Source organism: Pseudopodoces humilis, chromosome 15 (genome assembly GCF_049639895.1).
Source record: "Pseudopodoces humilis isolate 2021_Gansu_Grassland_sample_001 chromosome 15, ASM4963989v1, whole genome shotgun sequence".
Lineage (NCBI taxonomy): Eukaryota > Metazoa > Chordata > Aves > Passeriformes > Paridae > Pseudopodoces > Pseudopodoces humilis.
In genome coordinates this window covers 18,224,498-18,246,711 of record NC_142214.1, presented here as the reverse complement: position 1 = coordinate 18,246,711, position 22,214 = coordinate 18,224,498, and the positions used below count along the sequence as shown (strand labels likewise).

At 39.6% G+C, this 22,214-nt stretch overlaps 1 long non-coding RNA gene across 1 annotated transcript in view; it reads right to left on the bottom strand.

Annotated features, from left to right (window-relative positions):
• The window catches only part of LOC148183102 (uncharacterized), a 38,310-nt gene extending 17,193 nt beyond the window's left edge, over positions 1-21,117 (bottom strand). Inside the window, exons 1-4 of the long non-coding RNA XR_015773866.1 lie at positions 21,027-21,117; positions 19,481-19,886; positions 18,830-18,937; positions 13,497-13,641 (exon numbers count right to left, since the gene is read on the bottom strand). This is a non-coding gene — a long non-coding RNA (uncharacterized LOC148183102). The remainder of the gene's footprint in view (positions 1-13,496; positions 13,642-18,829; positions 18,938-19,480; positions 19,887-21,026) is intronic.
• Between the last annotated feature and the right edge of the window lie 1,097 nt (positions 21,118-22,214).

Here is a 22,214-nt window from a genome sequence, read left to right as displayed (position 1 = left end):
CCATCTCTTCTCTGTCAAAGCATTTCCTGCAGTTTCTCCTCCAACTCCAATGCCTGAGCTTGGTTCTAAGAATACTGTGCTGTTAAAGGCATCATGAGTCAAATTAAAGGTATCCCTCAAGATATCTACAGGTAATTATTTATGACCCTACAGCATTCCCTGCTCCATCCATCTTTTCATCCCCAGAATCACCAGTAAGGCTCTGGAATCAGCAGCATCCTCTCAAATGGCAAGATGCAGAAGCTGAGCAAAAACCCCAGGGTTTTTGTTGTTTTCTGTTTGGTTGGTTTTTTTGGGATTTTTTTTAATAAGACTAGGAATGCTAAACCTTGCAACACTTTAAGTTAGGTAACTATTTTACCTCTAATAGTATTCTTGTACTTCTACTATCAACTCAATATATACTATCTACTCAATAGATTCTTGTACTTCATCCTTGTATAGATTTCATAAGTGTTCAACAGCTGGACAAAATGCTGTGGGACTTTTCAGCATTAAAACTGTGTGAGATGCAATTTCCTTCTACCTCCTTGTCTCTTTACTAATCCATCAAAATGAAGCAATGCAGTATCTAATCTATGTTTAGCTGGTCTCAAAACCCTACTCTAGAAGACATTAGTCACACTTAGATGCCCTCTCTGTAAAATTCATGGGCACTTCTATTCTCTCCAGGACTGATAATGCATCACCTGCATGAGTGAAGTAAAAAACATTCCCTGATAAGAACAAAAACTTTAACAGGATGCAGTTTTCCAGAAGTGAAAAAAAAGCTTTCTTCCAAAAACACCTCCAGGTATAACCAAGAGCAATTTTCAATACCTAGAGAAGCTTTCAACAGAAAGGTGTGGAATACAGAATTCATCATTTTCACATCTTCCTCAAAAATCTTTTAACAAAGCAATTGAATTTAGAAAGAGACACAAAGGAGGTTAAGTATTTCTCATCATGAAATTTAAAACAAAGAAGAGTCTTGGTTTTGGGCAAAAATGAAGAAAAGTAGTATCTCCCTTGAATGACAGAATGTACTGAAAGAACTTCCAAGAAAATCAGAAGGCGCTTCCATTCCCTGTAAAGTGGAATATTCTATAATAGAATCACCCAATGGTTTGGGTTGGAAGGGACTTTAAAGATCATCTGGTTCCAACACCCTGCCATGGACAGGGATGCCATTCTCCAGAACACATTACTCAGGGCCCCATCCAACCCAACCTTGAACACGTCCTGGGATGGGGAATCTACAACCTCCCTGGGTAACGATTTAAAAATCCCCTCCTGAAATGAAAACTGCAAGGTTATTAATGCTTCTCACTATCTACAGAGGAGCTCAGGCCAAACCCAAAACCCCTTCTACCAAAGACAGCTGATTAAAATCCAAACCCAGACTCACAAGCTGAGTGTGTTTTAACAGCCAGCTTGGCATGTGACATCACCTTGGAACACAAGCATCCTTCAATTCATTCAGTTCTTCTACAGAAGAAGGTTAAAGCAAAAGTATTTCATATGCATTCTCTCACTCTGTTCCAATCATCTTGATGATGGCTCCATCATATATCCAGGGAAGGAATCCATCAGATATCCCAGTAAGGAATCCCACAGCACCACTGATAAAGACAGCAGGGACTGGGCTGTGGTAGCACTTTGGGACCGAGTCTAGAATTGCACCCCTGCTGTGCTACTCTTGTAGAATGGAACAAAAGACAGATTTGGGCCAAAGAAATTATCATCCAAGTGCTCTAATTCCTATTTTGCATTTGTGGGAAGTGATTCACTTGTAATCACTCAGTAAGTTAACAACACAAAGTGGGATTCAGCCAAGCATAGTGCTTAATTCACCAGGGCTTGCAAGACACTGGGAGATCCTGTAACAATTTCTACTGGAGGACAAGAGATTAAAGCAAAAGCTTTAAGACTTGTCAAAATGCAACAGGTGCCATTTTCTTCCACACGGCTCTACTTGGGACACAGTTCCTGAGCCAGAGCTGTAATGGCTCACATTGTGCAGGTTTTTTTTTTTCAAAAGCCATTAGAGCCTTAGAAATCCTATCACGGTTATTTCGCATGACTGGAAAACTTCCATGCCAGAAAAACCTTCTGCTCACCAGCCTGAGGTAGGGGAGGCTCCTCTGTAATTGGGCTGATGACCAGTTCTTCTTAAGGAAAGGCTGTTGCTTTGTTATTTGAAGCTGCTTCCTTAAGGGTAAGGAGAAAAGTTATCATGTGAGCAGCCTGGTCAAAAAGCAAATGCAGAGCAATGCAGTAGCAGATCAGAGGGGAGTTTTGCATCCAGCTTTCAGAGACCACTTATTGAACAGCTGTGGGAAAAGCAGCTATGGATTTTTTACTATTTTTAAAAGTTCAGTTAAAAAGAGATAAAAAAATACATTAAAGAGGTGTCAGAGGTACTTACTGATATTTCTTCCATTTTAACTTTCTTCCAAAAATAATACCTTCATGACCCAGAAAGAAAAGTTGTGCCTGTATTTATAAAGTTGTTTACAAGATTCTACTTTAAATGCACATTTACTCCCACTTCCAACATCACCTACAGTCAGGTAAGTTTTAAGTAGTTCTGTGTTCATTGAAATCTCTTATCAAGGTGATATCACATCCTGATGCAGATCAAAATTGACACCTGTGATGATGCAGCTCTTATATTGTACCCTTAAATCACACTTAGCCATTCATGCCCCTTCAAAAAAAACCAAACCAAAAAACAGTGAGAGTGTGAACAAATTTAAAGAGCTGCTAAACTCCCACCAACCTGCAATGTGCCCTAAGTTTAAAAGAAAGAAACTAAATCTGCTCCTTTCCTTATTTTCTCAGTTCAGTAGAGTTCTTGCATGAAGCTCATGAATGAAACAACCAAAACAGTGAAAGAAGTTGCAAAACTTGGAAATCCAGATTATACTGAAGCCTCAAGAGATTCCTCTAAGTTTGGATTAGCTCCCAAACTCCTAGATGCTTATTTTAATTGAAGCATGATGAGTTTATTCTTTTTTTCTCACACTGCTCTCTCATCAGTAAATGTATCTCAATCTCTCCATTTTCAAACAACATTATGAGGTAAAGAATCAGATCCTTTAAGTTCAACCTGTTGTGATGTCTTGTGCATGTATACACACACACACACACATATATATATATATTACATACTTCTCTTGCAACTCCAGCCCAGAGTTTCTCAGCAATTCATTCAAATCATGTAAAGTTCAGGGGGAAATGGGTTCATGGTGCATTTCCAGTCAGCTCATTCATCTTCCGAGCCTGCCCTGGAGCAGAGGTGTGACAGGAGCAGCAGAGGCTGCAGCCATCCCTGGGTCCTGCAGCACTAGATGGCACCCGAGCCTTCAGCTCCTCAGAGCTTCTCCAGCCCTCTGCTCACCCTCTTTCCCAAATACAGGCACCTGAATTTTAGTCGGGTCAAAAATAGAGATTTTTAATTCTTGATGTGGGAATGTGTCTTAGAAAATACAGTCTAACATAGTAGTGGCCTCATTATAAATAAAAAAATTAAAGCATTCTTCTGTTCTACATGGGCAAACATAAGTTACTCTAATTTTTTTTTTAAATTGGAAATGAACAAGCAGTTTCATTCACTTCAAGCAACTTAAAAACAGCCTTTAAATTACAGGGAAAATACTAAATAAAATAGGGAAAGTACTATGCTGACGTGTTTCTTTACTTGGTGCCACTAACCAGTCAAGAAAAAATTATGATTAATTTCTGAAAATCTGATTGCCTCTGTAAACACTGGACAAGTCAACAGAATTGAAGGCATGCAAAGATTTAGCTTCCTTGAAACAACAAGGTCTTCGTGTGTTCTGCCAAACAAATTGGCGTGCACCTATTTCCAGAGCTGCTGGGATGCAAGGAGGCTCTGTTATCTCGAGACAGCACACTGATAAGGAAATCCAGCCTTCAAGCAATTGAACGATATGGTCAAAACCACAGAGGAAATCTGTGTCAGAGCTAGGAAATGAAGCCATTCCAGGTCAGTGACTTATCCAGGAGGTAACAACTTGCTCAAAAGTCCTCACATGCAACTGGAAACAGGAAAAATCCCTCCAGGACTCAGAGAAAGCGCTGAAGAATGTGAAATACTGTAGTTAGTTCTGAATAAGATGCCATGATCCACCTGCAGACCATCCCATACATCCAATGCTCTCCTTTTCTGAAGCAATGACAAAACAGGATGCTCTATCCAGTCTCTGAATTATTGCCATGAAACTTTATAATGGCAGAGAAAAGGCAATACCAAGACAACAAACCCATTTTAGGTACATTCCATACCACTGAAGGAAGAAAGGGTTGCAGCAGACAAACACAAAGCTATTTTTTGGTGGCATTATGAAAAGCAAGACGAGTAGAAAAAGGATGGCTTAGGAAACTGAAAAATTGGAAGGAAAAGGGAAAAGGTTAGACAAGCAAAAAGCAAATGTGCTATGGTTTTATTTAAAATAATAAAGAGCAGAGAGGTTTAGGCCTAACTAAATTTTAAATCAAACAATTGAAACTGATTTTACAAACCCGTGGAAGTTGCACCAGGGCACATGAGGTCAGAATTGGATCCAAAGTGCCCAATCTCTCACCATATCAACAAGTTAGCAGGTGGTCAAGGCAGTCCAGCTGGAGAGTGGGCTCAAATTTTCAGTGAGCTAATACACACTAATCTTTCACTTCTGCAGACCTGGATTCAAAACCTCAGATCATGAACTAAAATTAGTCTGCTGGTTTCATTCTGGTCCCCACTGGTGCACAGCACAAAACCACCATAAAAAGTGTCATGATTGGCAATCCCTGAGACAGCCCCAGCTCTGGAAGAGCAGGAAATGTTGTAAGTTAGGACTGAAGCACATTGGCACAGCTGTGTTTGGAATTTTATACTCTCTACCCACACTATGCTATTGCCAAAGCCAAATGGTTTTTTCTCCTTGATTTCTGCAAGTGTCACATTTATGCTAAAAAAAATAAAGCAAGGAAAGGAAAGAACTGCAGAATGAATCACTGCAGTCACTGATTCACACTGTGCATCTGTGGTAAAGGCAGTGATACTGCATGGGATATAAATTTGCACAGAGTTTGTTTACAATAACTAGATGTGGTGTGGTTATTTTTGGTTGTTTTGAGTTCTTTTTCTTTGTAAATACTTTCTTTTTGGCCCATAATAACTGTGCAGACTGCTAGACTGGGTTTGTAACTTCTGAACTCAACTGTTCAAACCACTGTAAAGACAGAAGCTGCTCCCCCTCAAGTGACTGTCCCAGCTCAACTGGCTAATGACCCAACCTGGAAACATGCTTCAATTTATTAACACAAAATATTCAGTTACCCATGATAGTTCACTGCACAAACTCCAGCCACATAAACCAAGGATAATCAGCCACAGGTCAATAAGGAAAAAAACACATCCAACTCCTAGATCCAAAACATCATGTATTCACACTGGATCCCAGATTCAACAGTTAGAATCTAAAGGAAGGACTCCTGAACTATGCCCTATCCCTCTAAAGCCTTTTATAATTGAGACAGGTTTTTTGTAAGTAGAATTTCTCTGTTGAATCATGAAACTCTCAGCCAAAGCTGGCAGTGAAAAACAAGGTGTTCAGTAACACAGATGGATTACAGAAATATGAACAGATTTGGGCAGCTACAATATCTTTAAGATGGCAATAAGGGAACACACTAGACTGAGTTAAAAGGAAATAAGGAGGAGTCAACAGATTTAGGAGCTTAATGAATTGTTCTCTTTGACAATTGTGGCCCATAAATCACGTGGCTTCTCCGCATCCCAGCATTAAATGGGACTGACTGGCATTAACCGAAGCAGGACCATCACTTGTCAGCAACAACACAAACACCAGATAACAGGAGCAGCAGGGATTGCTGTCAATCCCAGGAAACACTTTTCCCCTTTTGCCAAAGCAACCCTTCTCCCCAAGAGCAATTCTCAGTCCGAGGCCAAGGTGGTGCTCAAATATAGTAACAACCACTTCTAGTAGCAACCACCTGATTCAGCTCCACCCCTCCCCGTGTCCTCCAGAGGGGCAAGAACCAAGAAAACCTTTCCTTTCCAGAGGGGGACTTTGACTTGGCACAAAGGAGTTCATCCACACAGCTACAAACGTGAAAAAAATGCACAGGCAAATCCAGATTCAAAATTCCTCATTCCGTGGATTTCGCCGCTTGCCCAAAGACCACATTTCATAAACACTCCTCAACGTTCTTTGTCTGAGCTGTACTTTGAGAAAAGCTTCTCTTTAAGATTTAAGATCTTCTAGTTAAGATTCCATTTTAAGATTTCAGTTTCTGGATAAACACGGTGACCACTCCAACTGTGATTTGGGTCCTCGCTCACCTGGTTTTGGTCTGTACCTCCATCACCAGAGCTGGCTGCAAACACAACAATAAAGAACCTGAAATTTCCCTTCCTTTAGTCCTTGCTAATGGGGTGGACTTCACTGGTTTTTAGATCTTGTGGTCTCAGTGCCTCTAAAAAATCCCTTCTCAGGAAGGGAAAAGCCCAAGGTGGATACCCAGGGCTGCAGAGCAGAAAGAGAGCAGTTTATTTCTGCAGCAACAAACCCCAAGGAATAAATAATAAATACAACCTGAAACCGGCCACAGAATCGAGATGTTTAAGGTATGCATTTGCAACAGGCTCATGCTGTTCCCATTGCTCATAGAAAAGATGGAAATCAAAGTATGCTCTCTGCGGATTGAGCAGGCTGGGCAGTGGAAGGTGATTTCCAGTGGCCCAATTTAAATGAGCATGGGAACACTTTTACAAGGCTAAAGTCAAGAGATTTTTTTAAATTTTTTTTAAAATAAAAATTGTAATGATAAAAATGCTCAATCCCCTTCTCGAAAGTTTAGTTTTGTGTTTCATGTTCCCAGCTGTTACTGATGTTGGTGCAATACATGAATATGTAAAAGCAACAAAGCTTCCAAGGGCAAAGGCCAGGGGAGTCCAGCTGATTTCCTAATTGGACAGTGAAACAAAAATCTCACATAAAGAGCCCTGAATATACACAACACAGCCAAAGTCAAAAACCAGAGTTCCATATTTATAAAAATGTTTTTAGTTGACACGGCAGGAAACCCTTCCTGGTAGCAGCTCCCTCCTCAGCCACCTCGGTGCATAACAGTTTGAGTTTTTGGCTAATTCACACCACTCTACCTCAAGTGCTTACACAGGTGGGAGCTGCCAAACCTGGCGCTTTCGCAGGCAGCTGTGGCAGAAAAAAAAAAAAATATCCTCAGACTACAGCCCAAAAGCAAAGTAAGGAAGAAAGGAAAAAATCAATTGACTTCTGCTACCAAGTAAAAACTTTACAGCTGTTTTAAAAGGTACTGAGCTACCAATTTGCTTTTCTATCACACCAGTTATTAGGAACTCCTGGCTTTCATGACCATTTTCTGCTCCAACCATTTGTGTAATACAAAAGGAATACAGGGAAAGCACAACGTGTTTAATTATAAATGCTGTTTGCTAAGCTTTCAGAGGAAGTTACAGAATGGTTTCACCATAATGATATTTAATCTAATGAAATTTAAAAATGTCTTTGAAATAGGTTTTGTCTCCTTTACATGACAAACGTGTTGTTCATGGTAATTACAGCTGATTCACACAATAAAGCAGCTACCAGAAAACTAAAACAGAGATACATGAACAAATCAGCACAGGGTAAACTTTCTGAACCTTTAGGGTGTATTACCTGTGCTGTGGGAACATCATGTAAATGTGTTCATCCCATGGTAAATTAAAAGTAGCTGATCCTTACTCAAAGAGCTGTTGAAAGAATTCCTGCTCCTTTGCCAGCAAGTCCTCTGGCTTTGAGCAGATGTGGTCAGAGTGCATGAGACCAAGCCCTGGCAAGAGCTACAAATCAAGATACAGCCATTAAGCAAGAAGCAAATACCAGTCCTGCTTAAAACATCGTACATATTATCACAGGCTTCAGGGAAAACAATTTTGCCTGCTCTTTCTGGGTTTGTTCCTTAGAAACTACCTGTTCAAAATGCTTAGAGAAACAACCCAGCCCTTGAGTCAACATTTTAGTGGTTACTACAGACATTTTTGGAAGCTCTGGTCTGACAGTGCTTCAACTCACATTATTCCTTTAAAAACATCTTTACATGGGGGAACATGATCTGGCAGCTCATGAGGACCTCTGGTGCATAGGATTTGCTCTTTTAACAGCAACAAACACATACAGAGTTCAAAAGGTAAAGTCAAGAGCAGGTTGTGTGCACACAGAGGCATGGATGAGTCCCCAGAAGTCCCTAGGGAATTTTGACATACAATATAAAGAATTATAATGAGCAAGAGAATTATCTGAATCTTCCTAGAGTACCCAATAAACTGTTTTACCTCATATATGTAACATTTTGGATAAAAGCAGTAGCACTTAAAAGAATGAAGAATTCCTTCTGTAAGCTTGGGATTGTGTCTAATAAATCTAAATACAAAGGCTCTGGAAGAAACTGTCTGATAACTCAGCCAGAATGTTATTACATACTATTGATCCAAGAACCAAGCTGAAATTTAGAAATTTGAGTTATTGCAGTTAGAATGGAAAATATTTGAACTTCCCCAGCTGTGATTACAGATTTCAAAATAAGTGTCAGATATTCCCTTTATCTTCTCAGAAGCAGGTTATGCTGACATTAGGCCTTATGTCCTTCAAAACACAGCAACTTATCGACAAAAAATGCAACCCAAAAAAACAAATCATCTACAAATCACCCCTTGATCTAAGTCACATTATTAGTCTTTAATGCCTGAATGCATCTGGAATTTCAGTAAAGATATTAGTCATAATAAAATACCAGCTCATTCATTCATTCATATGGCTACAAAGATTTTTTTTTTTTTATTTTTTTTTTAAATTCTAGAAATCCATTTTTGAAAAAACCTCCAGCTTTGGATGGGCATAATTCTCCAGTTAGTGCCTATATCTAATGCCAATTAGACAACTCAGATTTGGAATTTATCTTCTCATGTGTCATAAGCTAGTTTAGGATCAGTTGTTAAAACACAAAAATGCACAAAAATAGTTTCCAACTTTCATTCTCCTCATTAAAGACAATTTCTTTTAATTTCTCCAGTAAATGATTAGGATTCACTAATGAATTCTATGGTCTCCTAGGAGCAGCTTTGGTCTCCCTTCCCTGATCTTGCTCTGGAAGTCCAAATTAGCTTGTGTGATTTTGTCCAGCCATTCAATTGAGATGTGTTATAAGTCTGAATCAAATATATTAAGTCAGTTTTGCATTATTTGGACTTGACCACTTAGGCCTCTCCCCTTTGGAACTCTCTTCATTACCTGGAAGGACCAATTAATGTTCCACCACATTTAAGTCTTCTTTTCTTCGTTAACCCTTTGCTATGGCTGAGCTCCCTGAGGTTTCTCAGGGAGATTGGAAGCTCAGATCCCAAGGCACCCCTGGGACTGAATGAGCTGTGGCAGCCCCAACACCAACACTCTGTCAATTCACCCATTTGACACAAGAGTTTAACCACAGGCAGGGCTGCCCTGCCTTTCTGGCACTCCCCAGCCACAGCAGGTTGGGATCTTTGCTCCCATGACACAACTTGATCAAATTTCCTTGGCTGAGTACATGCCCTAGAACGAGGTCTGTCCTCAAACTGACCACTGCCACATCCCTCAGGAGGAAAAGGAATCCAGAGCTCCTCCCTCAGCTGCTCAGGCTGAACACCACATCCCCAGGCCTGGCCAAAAGCATCCCAGCCCTCTGCAGCACACTCAGCTTCACTCAATGGAAAAACCAATAATGGAGAACAAAATTCTAACAAAAGAATTAATTTTTTAAGTGCTTAAGAAAGTGAGCATCTCTTTAGCTGTCAGCTCAATTATTCTGTTAAGAATTAATTTGTTGATATTTCCACAACTCTGGCTTTCCAAAGCCCACACAAGTGGGGTGGGAGAAAAAAAAAAGGGGAGAAAGGTTTTGTTGTGTTTTATTGAGAGGTTAATTAGAGTAGGGCTCAACAATTGGGAAATATGGAGTGAATATGGACTACTGCAAAGTGACAACCATTAACATGTTATTCTATAGAATACTTAGATACTGGGAATATTTTCCAGCTGAAATCCATCCAAGTTTTCTTCTATCCAATGCTCCATGTTTAGTCCAAGAACATTAATGATGAAAATCTAGACAGCGTTACACAGTGTGAACTATTAGATGTACACTGATGATACTTGATTTTATATTGCCTTTGGCTGAGCCAGCCCATAGAATTTAAATGAGCTGAATTCTGGCCTGCATCTGCTGTTGAATGAGTAAACATTAAATCAAACTTAAGACTTCATTACAGAGTTGAAAGTCTGTTTTCCTCCAGACCTGGTGTACCACATGATGCAATCAAACACATTATTATCTGTCAAGCATCCAAAAATGAACTAAATGACTCATAAAAGCAATAAATAAGACACGGTCTCTGCCCCTGTAATTCTTTACATTGTAAAATTAAAACAAGACTCCCAGAAAGTCCAAATCCTGAGGAAATTAGCCCTACAATGGAAATGGAGGACATGGGTTATACAATATGATAAAGCAGTTTTCCCCTAGATGAAATTGTCTCTCCTCCCTCATTTTCAGTGTGACCTACACATGCATGAGGCTGTTGTAGGACACTCCTGAATGTAGGTGTGTCTGTTGGATTTGTCAGCAAATGGGGCTGAATCTCTCCCAACTCCTGCTTGCTCACAAATAACTCAATACAGTTGAGCTCCCAAAGCTTTAAAACACCAAAATCCAAGTTCAGTGCAGCAATAACCAAAAATCTCAACTTCAGAGTGGACTCAGCAGGCATCCATCCCTCTGATTTACACGGCAACCTAATAAAATCTCAGCTCAAAACAAAGGGGAGAATCCTCCTGTACCCCAGCAAGGCCAGCCCAGGCAGCAGCTGCTCCCAAGAGAATTTGCAGAGGCAGAGCAGGTTCCAATGACACATTTAAACATCTAAACACAGCTGGACATGTCCCAGACCATACAAATGATAAAAATATTGACTAATTACAGAAATCTCCATTACACTTATTTACATTTTGCAATTGGATACTAAGCCTATTATATTTCAAACATACATCGATTATTTCTTTTTATTAGGAAGGTCTAGTAGTCATAACAAAAATGCTTTTGCATTTTGTTAATGAAGACTTGCTAAAATTACCTGCTTTTAAATATAATTATTTGGTCAACACCAAGCACAAAGCTCCAAATTTCTGCTTTGGTTATGACAGACAAGGAGTCCTACAGAGATAGTGGAAACTGAGCCTGCTGATAGTGACTTTTTTTTAAATTAAATTAGACCTTCAGCACCTGACGAGTCTATTGAGTGTTAAATGGCTCATGGTACCAATGAAAAATATTGGTAATTCCTTTGAAACAGAATCAGATAAAATTTTGCGTTTCATTATGTGAACCCTGAAAAAAAATCGTTTACGTGGGTAGACATTTTCAAACATTAGTTCTCAGACAGCTTTAAACATTCTTCATCCAGGGCTCATGTGGGGAATGAGAAGAAGAAATGTTGGAATTTTTGTCTTAACTCCATTTTTCAAATGCTGCCACACCCTTCCTCTGCTGTAACCTACCTGAGATCTTTGGGACAAAATCCAAGCTCCTGATGCACCCTCCACCATCATGCAGGTGTGTCGATAACAAGTGCTATTCTTTTGGGATTCCACAGCTGAAGAGTTGCTATAATCTGTCTACAAGCATAAATCTTCAAAAATATTGGTTTTTAAATACACTAATGTTAAGAATATTCAACATTATAAAATGGTAGTCTTAAAGTAAAAGGTGTCCACTGAGATTAGATCAAATATATGCATTTTTTTAATGTCAGTAAGACTTGATAAAGCTTTAGAGGCTTTGATGGGATTTTTTTTTTTTCCCCAGACCTTTATGCAGTGGTTTCACATTGATTGGTATTTGGGGAAGAAGTGAGAAAACAGATTTTCCTTAATAGATATAGACTTAATAGAAAGTCCTCAAATCAAAGTACCAAATCAATATTTTCATGCTAGCAAACAGAAATAAGGAATAAACCTGCTCATGAGACACTGATGTCTGATAGAACATTATTTCAATATATGTCTAGTAACAAAAATTTTACTCAGACTGTTGCCATGGTATTTGTCACTAGAAGTAAATCTCAGAAGGAAAAGTATGCAGCAGTTTTCCTCTCAGATGCAATAACCACAAGGCCAATCAAGAGACACCTTATTCCATTACCAATCCACAAAATTTCTGCAGAATCAGGCCCTGAGGATTCACTACTATCAGCTGTATCCTTTACAGTTTTTAAAATAAAATACTTAAATAAAATATTTAATATTCCACACTATTGGGCCCAGTGTTTCAAACTGATGGAAGAAAAGCAGTGATTTAAAATGCAACAAATACAAATATTCACTGTATTTTCACACAAGTGATCTACATTTATTGGCCCTTAATGGAACAATCCTTTAAGCCTCCAAAGATGACTGGATTTTTGCTCCCTCTTGGATAATTTACACAGAATCCAATCACTTTAACACTGAATTAATACAGAAGGCAATGAATACCCAACACTGGCATTGAGCAGATCCTCAGCCAAGAGAAAAACCCACACAACAAATGGATTTCAAGCATGTAAAGGTACATTTAAATGTGTTTACACATTATTTTAATAAAGCCTGAGTGCCATGTTTGGGGGTGTGCATGGTTTATTGCATCAAACAGGGTGTAAAGATGCACAGGTCTTGGCTGGCTGAAGTTGAGAGCAGCACTAAGTGTCCATAGGCTCTGCCTGCCTTGAGAAATCACTTCTTGTTGTAAAATACCAGACTTTAGCACATTCTAGAGAATGACATCACCCAAAGCAGCCTGCCAAAAACGTTACTTTCACATTTCTTCAACGAAAAGATTTCTTTTCACCACTCTTTTTATTTTTTTAAATCAGTCAGTTGTTCAAAAACCTGAGCGTTCTAAGTACTTCCAGGCCTATAGATGAGTAGATTCTAACACAAGTAAGTGACTATGCCTTTTAAAAATGTTGTGCTTAAATGTACCATTTCTCCTGGTTCTTTTTTAGCATATTTGTATTTGCAACCACGCTGAGCTAAAATAATACAAAGTTGCTGCAATTACCATACTGAAATGACATTTTTTGCTTTAGATTTTTATCCCTATTGCACTGAAGAATACTCCTTATGAAACTATGTCTGCCTGCTTAGTGAGCTGTAGATAATCCACTGGAAATACTAAACAATAATAAGATGAATCAGGCAAACCAGACTATTTTTACATTTTCAAGAAAGCTTTTTAAAGATGACAAGTGCAAGTGATGCATTCCACTCCTTCAAATAGTGTAAATAAACAACAAAAATGATGAACTTGCAGAAATAATGGTTCTTTCACTGAAATATTCAAGATAAACTCTTTGATTTTGCAGTTCTGATGAAGGTTTTATATTTTACCTTGATGGAAGCCACAGCTGAAGCACACAGGAGCTTTCATCCACTGTTCATCAGTCTCAGGTGTTAATCATTTCTCTGCCAGTGTTACCAAGTCAACACCCAGCTCCTCACTGCAGAAATTGTGTCTTCATTGCTGGGTTTGAACCTAAATAAGACAATTCCATTTTAGCTTCTGCTGTAAATATTTGGATCATTTCCCTTTTGAAAAAAAAGGAGATAAACTGCAGCATGTTCAAGGTAGGTGTGTAAACTAAAAGCTGTCTCTGCAACCCAATGGCATTGCCTTGGTGCAAAGGAATGGTCTGTGCTCATCTTTTGTAGCTCTTGTTATTAAACAAATAAATAAAAATACTACTGAAATTCAGATGCCTTTTTTGACAAAAGCTGAGCTAGTCCTAAATACAAAGCACTTTGGTACAGAAAATGAAGCAGCTTTCAGACAAGAATCCGATGTTATCAAGGGGGAAGACAAGAATTCAACACAATTTTCTCATGTAATAACCCAGTACTAGAATGTCTTCAAAATTTTATCACCAAAATTGTCCTACTTCACATGAACATTTATATGTTCTATAGCTACACAGTATCTTTCAAAGGCACACCTGTGGAGGAAACATTCTTTGGGTCTTTGTGTTTCCACAATGATTTTTTAAGTACAGATTGATAACTTTAGGAAAAAAAGCAGGGCAGACGATGAATGCAGCTGGTTTGATCTGCTTGTAAAGTAACTCATAATGTTCTCCAAGGGCAGGTTGCACTGCTTATGTAAGAAACATTACAATAAATTACTTATTTATTTTTCATTAGAGTCCAGGCCATAATAAATTAAGAACCCCAAATCTGTGCTGAACTTTCATCCATAACTGCATTTTAATGTAAACATTAAGAAGCTTCCAGAGTTATTTTGGATTATAAGTGAAGGAGAACAAGGTTTTAAGCATAATTTCATGATTCACAGCTCTTCCTTCTGCATGGCACACAATTCCTCCAGGGTTGCTTTCTACTGCCTGGCCTCAGACAACTGAGAAAAGGCTGATGCCATCCAAGTCATTTTGCTTCACTGGGACAAGAACAAACTGCATGAATTCTCCTCATATTCAAATGCACTGATCTGAGGATGGCTCAGTGAAGTGAATGAAGACTTAAAAAGGAATAAAATTAATTCTTGTTTGTTCTATTAGCTCAGCAATTCTGGGCATCAGAGGATACATTAAGATTAATTGTGTTTATACAATAAAAGGTATTTTTAAAATGCAGAAGAGGAGGGGAAAACCCCAACACATTGTCCTATTGCACAGAGAATGAGAGATTTCATTCAGCCATGTATGTGATATAATATTCTTTTGAAGTTAAAATACTTTCATTTACAGTGGCTTTACTTGCAGATTGTAGCTCTTTTTCTGCAGAGGACATCAGTGCAAGGTGAGATTAAAGACAAACTTTACAAATCCCTATTTTGTGGCATTAAAAGTAGAAAACAGAGGAGCTTTCCCCCTCGGTGCTTGTCAGGGCTGCCCTGAGAAGTGCAGTGCTGGGTGCTCAGGTTACACATAATCCCCCAGCTTCGAGCAACAATTAGCACCACAATCTCTAGAAAAGCTTTCAGCTCTCAACAGGTGCATGAGCATTGTGCTCAGGTTTAAATCAAAATCTGGCAGAGGGAATGTCCCACCTCCTGCCACCCCTCCCCACTGAAACAACTCTGATTACAGCCCAGTCAGAGCAACTCCACTCTCATTTTTCTCCAAAAAGACCAAACATGACTTTCACCCCTTTTGTCTGAGTGCTTTTTTCCTTTATCTTCCTTCATCTCTCTGACTCAGAGATCTCAAGGCAGGAAGTGGAATTTATTGTTTTCATACGATGAGTCTACTACTTCTCTCCTGACTGGTGAAAATAAAAGCAAATCCTTTGAGAGCTATATAATTATATCGACAAAAATCAGAAAGACTTTCCCTCTCCCTGAGCAGTTTCAGAAATTAGAGTCCAGAAAAATGCACCAGTGCATCAGTCTAATATTAATATCGTATCTGCATTAAGGTGTGAATCATAGATCTGAGGGGTTTTTTTTGTAATATTGTGCATTATAAAATCTCCTTCCCAAATCAAAAATCATATTCTTTAGATGAATTTTTTTTTCTTTCTTTCAGAGCATCTTCACAAGGCAAGAATGGCAAAGTGCCTCTTACAATTCCAACTTGTACAGTAAGTAAAACAACACTGAATACTTCTCAGAAATAGTCTCTTTTTTCCAATGCAGAGGCATGCTCTACCCAGAAGAAATATTTATTAGGAAGAATTCCCTCCTTAGTAGTCAGTCAAGCTTTTCTGATCCAGTAACAAACACTTTCTGGCAAAATAAGCAATTTAGAGCCCTGCAATACTCAAGGGAGGCCGACTGCCTAGTGAATTAATCACTTATGATGAATAAAAAGAAAATTGTTATGAGAGATATCAAAAGATGCAGTAAAACACAATGGCACTTAAAAGAATAAGAAATCTTGACATTTGATCTGACTTGTTTCCATATGGAGACAAGACCGATAATACAAACCAGATATTCCTTTGGCAAAACTCAGATTATAAACTCAAGTCTCCACAACACAACGAGAAAACAGAAAGGAGATTAATCATGTGCAATTTCCAGTTTGCTTTCTTCTCTGCATCTTGTGGAGTCCTACTGCCATTTATCTTTCTGGGCCATGCTCATGACTGTTTCTCCCAGATTTTTGCTGCCCTCTGGTTCCTCTGCTCCTCCCCTGGGCAGATCCCAGGGGCTCACACCCTGTACCTGGCAATCAGTCACCAGGGAACTCAGCATCCTAAATGGTGCCTTGGACTTGTTAACCCCTTAATAGTTTTTATTATTCTTGTCCTCTAATCTAAATTTATTATCAACTAATTCTTAATTATGCATCTTCTTCCTTTCTTGGATCTGAAGCCTCCCCTGGGTCAGAAGTGCTCAATACCATGAAAGGGAAGGTCACAAAAATCAATTTTCATATACAACTGAAGCCACACATGACCTATCCTAGCAGCCACTAGCTCATGGCCAGAACATGGAAATAGCTCCCAGTTATGCTGTAACATCCTTCCGTTCCTCTAGGATGGCTACAGAAAGAATTCACCTCCTGAACTGAAGCTGGCAGCTAAAACAATGGCAACCCTGGAAGTCAGGACCCTCTTTTGGGTGAGTGGGGCCTCACCCAAAACCAGAAGGGCAGAGAGGTCTGCTGGGCTTTGGGTGAGCAGATTTGGAAAAGAGGTGCAGATGAGATAAAATAGTCAGAGAAAATTAAAACAAGGCAGGAACAGAGAAGAAAAAAATCAATGCTCCTGGCAGTTTGCCATTGGCACAATAAGCTCTGTATTGACATCAATATATTCCTGTAACTGCAGCAAATCTAGTTTTTACAGCTCTGTCCAGTAGAATTCATCAGCTACAGTTCTACTAAGTAGCAGAATTAAATTCTTATTTTTAAAAAAAAAGAGTCTCAATTTTAATATATCAAAATTGACTCAGACAAAAATGGCAAAACCACTGCAATGTAAAGAGCTTATTCTCTTTAATTGACTTAGTGCAACTACCACAGCTTGCAAGAGGAAAGTCTGGAGTCTTTTATTCTATCAATAACATTCTTATGTTTTTACAAAACAGCAAATCTATACTGAAATAAAAACCTTCACCTAAATGTTTCCAACCCACTTTCCCAGAAAGAGGTTTCATGAACAGATGTGGTTTCAGGATGACAAAAAGTTCATCTTGCCTCTTTATTTCATTGGGCAGGTAATCAGCAGAACACACACAACGTCAAAATGACAGGATTTGGATTTCCAGCCGTGCTGGATTTCATGTCACTTACAAAGATAAGTAGGCAGCTCGAGGTCATCATGAGTGTGTTTCACTGGAAAATATTAATCTTTTTTATGGATTCACAATGACTCTAGAAAATACCTTACACAGAAAGACCAATTTCACTCTGCTGAATTATTTTGTTATCAGCAGTTTAGGATTCACTGTGAGCCTTAAGGACAAGCCAAAATTTAATTGTACTACTTTTCAATAATAATAATAAAAAGACAAGATCCTGACCCAATTTATTTACAATCTAAACAAGACTGAAAATAGCAAGGAAACACCAAAGAAATATTGATAACAATAAACAGGAATAAACCAGAAGCCTATTGCAGTTGATTTTTTTTTCATGTGAAAACATGAAAGTTTGGGTTATTTTGGGGTACTTCTGAGGAGCCTCTCCAAAATGTAAAGGAAGCAAAACCAAGAACATAAACTTACTTTATTTGGAATATCATTGAACAAAGGATAGAGCCATATCTCTAAAAGTGGGGCAAAAAACTAAGGAAGAGATATTAAAAATCAAGAAATTAGAAAGCAAAAGAAAGTAGCAAGCACCAGTATGGGGAAAGAAGTGGACAAAGAAGATAAGCACTGAACTGGAAGTGGTGCAAGGATTGCTGGACTTCAAATGGGCAACTCTGTTCATTTCCAGAACTTCAGCTGTTCTGCTGAGGAGAGAGCAGGAGTGATGGATGCATCCCAGTGTGGGATAATTCTGAAGTCAGAGAACATATGCTTTGGGTTTAATCCAACTACAGAGTTCTGGCAAACATGCTGCATTTAGAGAGGCAAATACATCAACTTCAATTTTTTAGCAGCTGTGCTGCCCTTTAATTGCTCACACCCTGAAAGTGTACACTTGTACCCCTCTCCCTCACCTCCAAAAAGCAGATCACTTCAAACAGCCCAGCCTTTCTATCTGAAGCCAACTAATAGCTCTTGCCCACTGGAATTTTCTCTGAGATATACTGTTATTTTCCACTTCTTCTGCCCATTTTCTCCTTAACTAAACACACATTGAAGTGCCTTCCTAGGAAGGCTGAGCTATACTAACAGGAACCAAGACTGCTTTGTTCAGCTGGCAAGCTCCTCCCTAGAAATCCCAAATTATCCCAGATCCAGAGTGGTCTCTCTTTCACAAATTAAGGTTCTCGTCACGGCTCTGATCCATAACTCCAAGCATTAACTCTACCCAGTGTATCAGATCCAACTGAAGTCAGCAGCAGTACCAGACCACCTCTAACTTTGCTTTTCCTCCCAGCCCTCAGTGGGGGTTGTACTCACACACCTCAGGTCACGTCCACACCCTCTGGGCAGCAAAGCCCAGCTGCCTTCCAGCAGAGCTGAGGAGCAGGAGACAACATCTAAACCTCTCCTCACAACCAATCAGGTTTAGGCATCCATCAAGCTCATTGGCACCAGGTGTTTCACACTCCCTCCTAATTACAGCAAACACCATCTTCAAGCTACAAACCTTTTAATGTGAGCAGGCAGCAGGTGCCAGGAGTTAAGGGGGTGATGGCAGTCAGGGCTGGAACAATCCCCTTGAGGCCTAAGGGGAGAAAAGGATGGTGCAAGAGAGCTGTAGAAAAGGAAAAAGTGTTAATTTTGTAGCTGGTTTTCCCTTCCCCTGGCAGCTGAGGGACAGGAGGAGCTGCACAGAGGGACAGGTGCAGAAAGATGGGGGTGCTTTGTGTAAGGCCACAGAGGGAACGAGAGGAGAATTTGGCTGAGGCAGCAAATGCAGAGGAGGGTGAACCCTGCTCCCCTCGTGGCTCACTGCTCTAGAGCCCCTCTGGCTGCTCACCCCCAGCCGTGCCTGTGCTGCAGTGGGTAGGGAGGAAAATCCCACAGGGAATGGAAAGGGACGATAATCCAGAGTCTGGGCTCCTCACCATCACACACAATGAGGAGAGAGACAGCCCTGCCTGCTTCCTGCTCCTCAGGTTTCTGTTTTGCACTTGACAACAGTTAATGCCTTGCAGTGGCAAAGCCCTTCTGTAAGCATGAACTGGCAGCTGTTTATGGAGGTCTTTCCCAGGGTTGGCCTTTTGTATAAATGCATTTATTCCCCAAAGCACACTCAGACTCAGGACAGGAATGAACTGCAGTAAATAAATCTCACCTGCAGGCCTGGGTTTTTGTTGGTTTGTTTGTTCTCAGCTGCTGCACTCACAGGAACCCCCTGGCAGTGGCTGGGTGCAGGAGCTCAGCACCCCTGGACTCCAAAGCACAGGTACAAGTCAGCTCCTCATCAGCTCAAAGCAGATGCCCCCAGCAGTTCCCACACTCATCCCTGCCTGAGATGCCTTTGGAGCACAGAACGACCTCAGCTGAGGCACATCTTGTGAATGCACCACATTCCTGTCCACCTCCAGCACATGGAGGAAGTTCAGCTGGCACCAAGCGTCGGAAACGGCCCCGGTGCAGCAGGACAAACAATCTCCCAGCACCGCTTCACTGAGACACAAATTTCAATCTTGTTTGTTCAGAAACGACTGCCCCCGCTGTCGCCAAGAAAACCCAACTCCCTGAAACACAGAAACTCTCAATTATTTATTAAGATCTTGTTTGGCTCCTCTCAAGCTTTGTATTTTGTTTTCATTTGTCAGATTGAGCACTGCTTGGCTGTATACTGAACTACACCATGACCCCTGATTCACTCTTCCACCAATTCTCTTCATATCTCTTAATTGTCTTGAAATAGCCATTCTTGTGTGTGGTAATTAATGTTTATGTGAACTTGGACACTGGAAATCCAAAAATGATTAGATTTCTGGAGGGCTGAATGAACCGGTGTCTACTGGTGTATTGGTATGTAGTGATGTGAGCTTGGAACTGTGAACTGCAGACTCCAAAACCTGGGTCTACTTTGTTATTCCACCTCTGCCCTTCCCTCTGCAGAAGGAGGATCTCTCTCTTTATTCACCTACCTCCCAAGTTTGGGAAAAAATCTGGAATGTGACATAAGTGCTAACACTGTAATTAGTCGGAAAAACTTTCCCTGTTCATCCCAACATATTCAACAACAGATGTCTATCACTTAAAAAAGACTAATCAAAATTTTAAAACATATATTCTGGGCAGAACATTTTTAAAACAGAAAGTATTCAAGATGGAATTGTCTTGATAGTGTCTGCTGTAGACAGACTTAGGACAGCTCATTTTGTTTAAAAAAATTAAATTGAAAGCTTGTGGGAATTGCTTTTGTATTTTTCTGTTATAAATTTAAACCTGTGTTATAAACAATGAGATGAAAAAGAATTTTCTTAGTGCTGGTAGATTAAGACATCATTTGTAATGCCCAGGAGGGGGGAAACTTGGGATTTACTGCTTTTGGATCCAGAGTGTCATGGAGCATTAAGAAGATTCCTGCAAAGCTGCCTGACCTCAGGCTCTGTGGAATTCCCTGTTCCACAGCACAGTGAGGCTACAGACCGGCTCTGCCTTGTAGTAGCATCCTGAAAATGGACCTCACATGATTTTGGCCCACAGAGGGTGGAAAAGTGGCTGCTGTTTTGATCATCTAATCCTCAGTTATTGTACAGTGAAACATTAATTCATGCAGAAGACAAGAAAGGCAAAGATCATTGCCAAGGAAATGAGGATGAACATTTTCTGTAATATACAGACAGGTCACATATAAAGAAGAACAAACCTGAAGCACTTACAAAACTTCCAAGGTAAATTCCAACAAGCTTCTGGGGAAACACAAAATAGCCCATGATGTTCTCATAGCAAACTGAAATTGTCAGATTTAATCAGGATTCCTTTTCTCTGTGCTGTGAGACCGTAGATGCAGGCTGTAAGACAATAAATATTGCACAACAGGAAGAATAAATATTCCATAATGTCCTATTCCAAGAGAATGACATTTGAAGTTTCAGGCTTTTTAAAGTCTTACTTTAAAAATAAAATATAAAGAGAATCTGGGGATTGTATAAATACATATGCTAGAGCCAGGCTAAAAATGTTCTTCAGACTTCCAGTTTCAAGCAAACGATTAAACAGCTCTTGCATATGCCCCTGGTGTCAGCCTGTCTCTCAAAGCTTTGCAGTAATAGAGCTGGGTCTCACCCATTGATTTCCAGGAGATTAGATCCCTAAATCCCAGTATCACATTTTCTAGAGTTACTGATATAATAGAAACCCAAAATTTTCCATCCATAAAGACATCAGCACCCAGCTCTGCCAAAGCAAGGACCCTCCTCAGCTGAGGAGTGTGAAATGACACACGAGCACAGTTTAATACTCAGACAGATACACAAAACAAAATTATAAAATGTTTTAAGGTCATCCTAGGAAAATTGTATGACTGGAAGGTCATGACTGAGAAATTATCAACTCATTTATAATCTCAATTATAGTTGTATAATGCAGAGTTATTCAAGATATTTGGCACTCTGAGAACCTGTGCTTCTCTTTTGTGTTGCTGTGTTGTTACTGAACAGCAGTGACAGGCAAGTCTGCAGGACCAAAACTCAGCCACCCCTCTGATTATAAATAAATAAATAAATTTGTATTTAAATTTTAAATCTGGAGAACTGAAAATCAGAGATTGCCATATCAGTTATCTGTGAAGGAAAAGAAAAAATTGTGATTTAGGCAAATAATTAGTCACATGATGAATATTTTAAATTTCATAATATGACTGCTTACATCAAGAATAGGTAAGAGTAGAGATAGGGATTAAAATGTCTGGTTTTTAGAGAATGTTCAACAGTTCTAAGGTTTTCACCTTTAAAGAGGTAACAACATCTCCTGGTTTGCAAAGCATAGCCAGCCTGGTGCGATTCCTGATCCACTGCAGATAGAAACACTTACATAATGCCAGGTCTGGAGGAAACAAATGACTTACA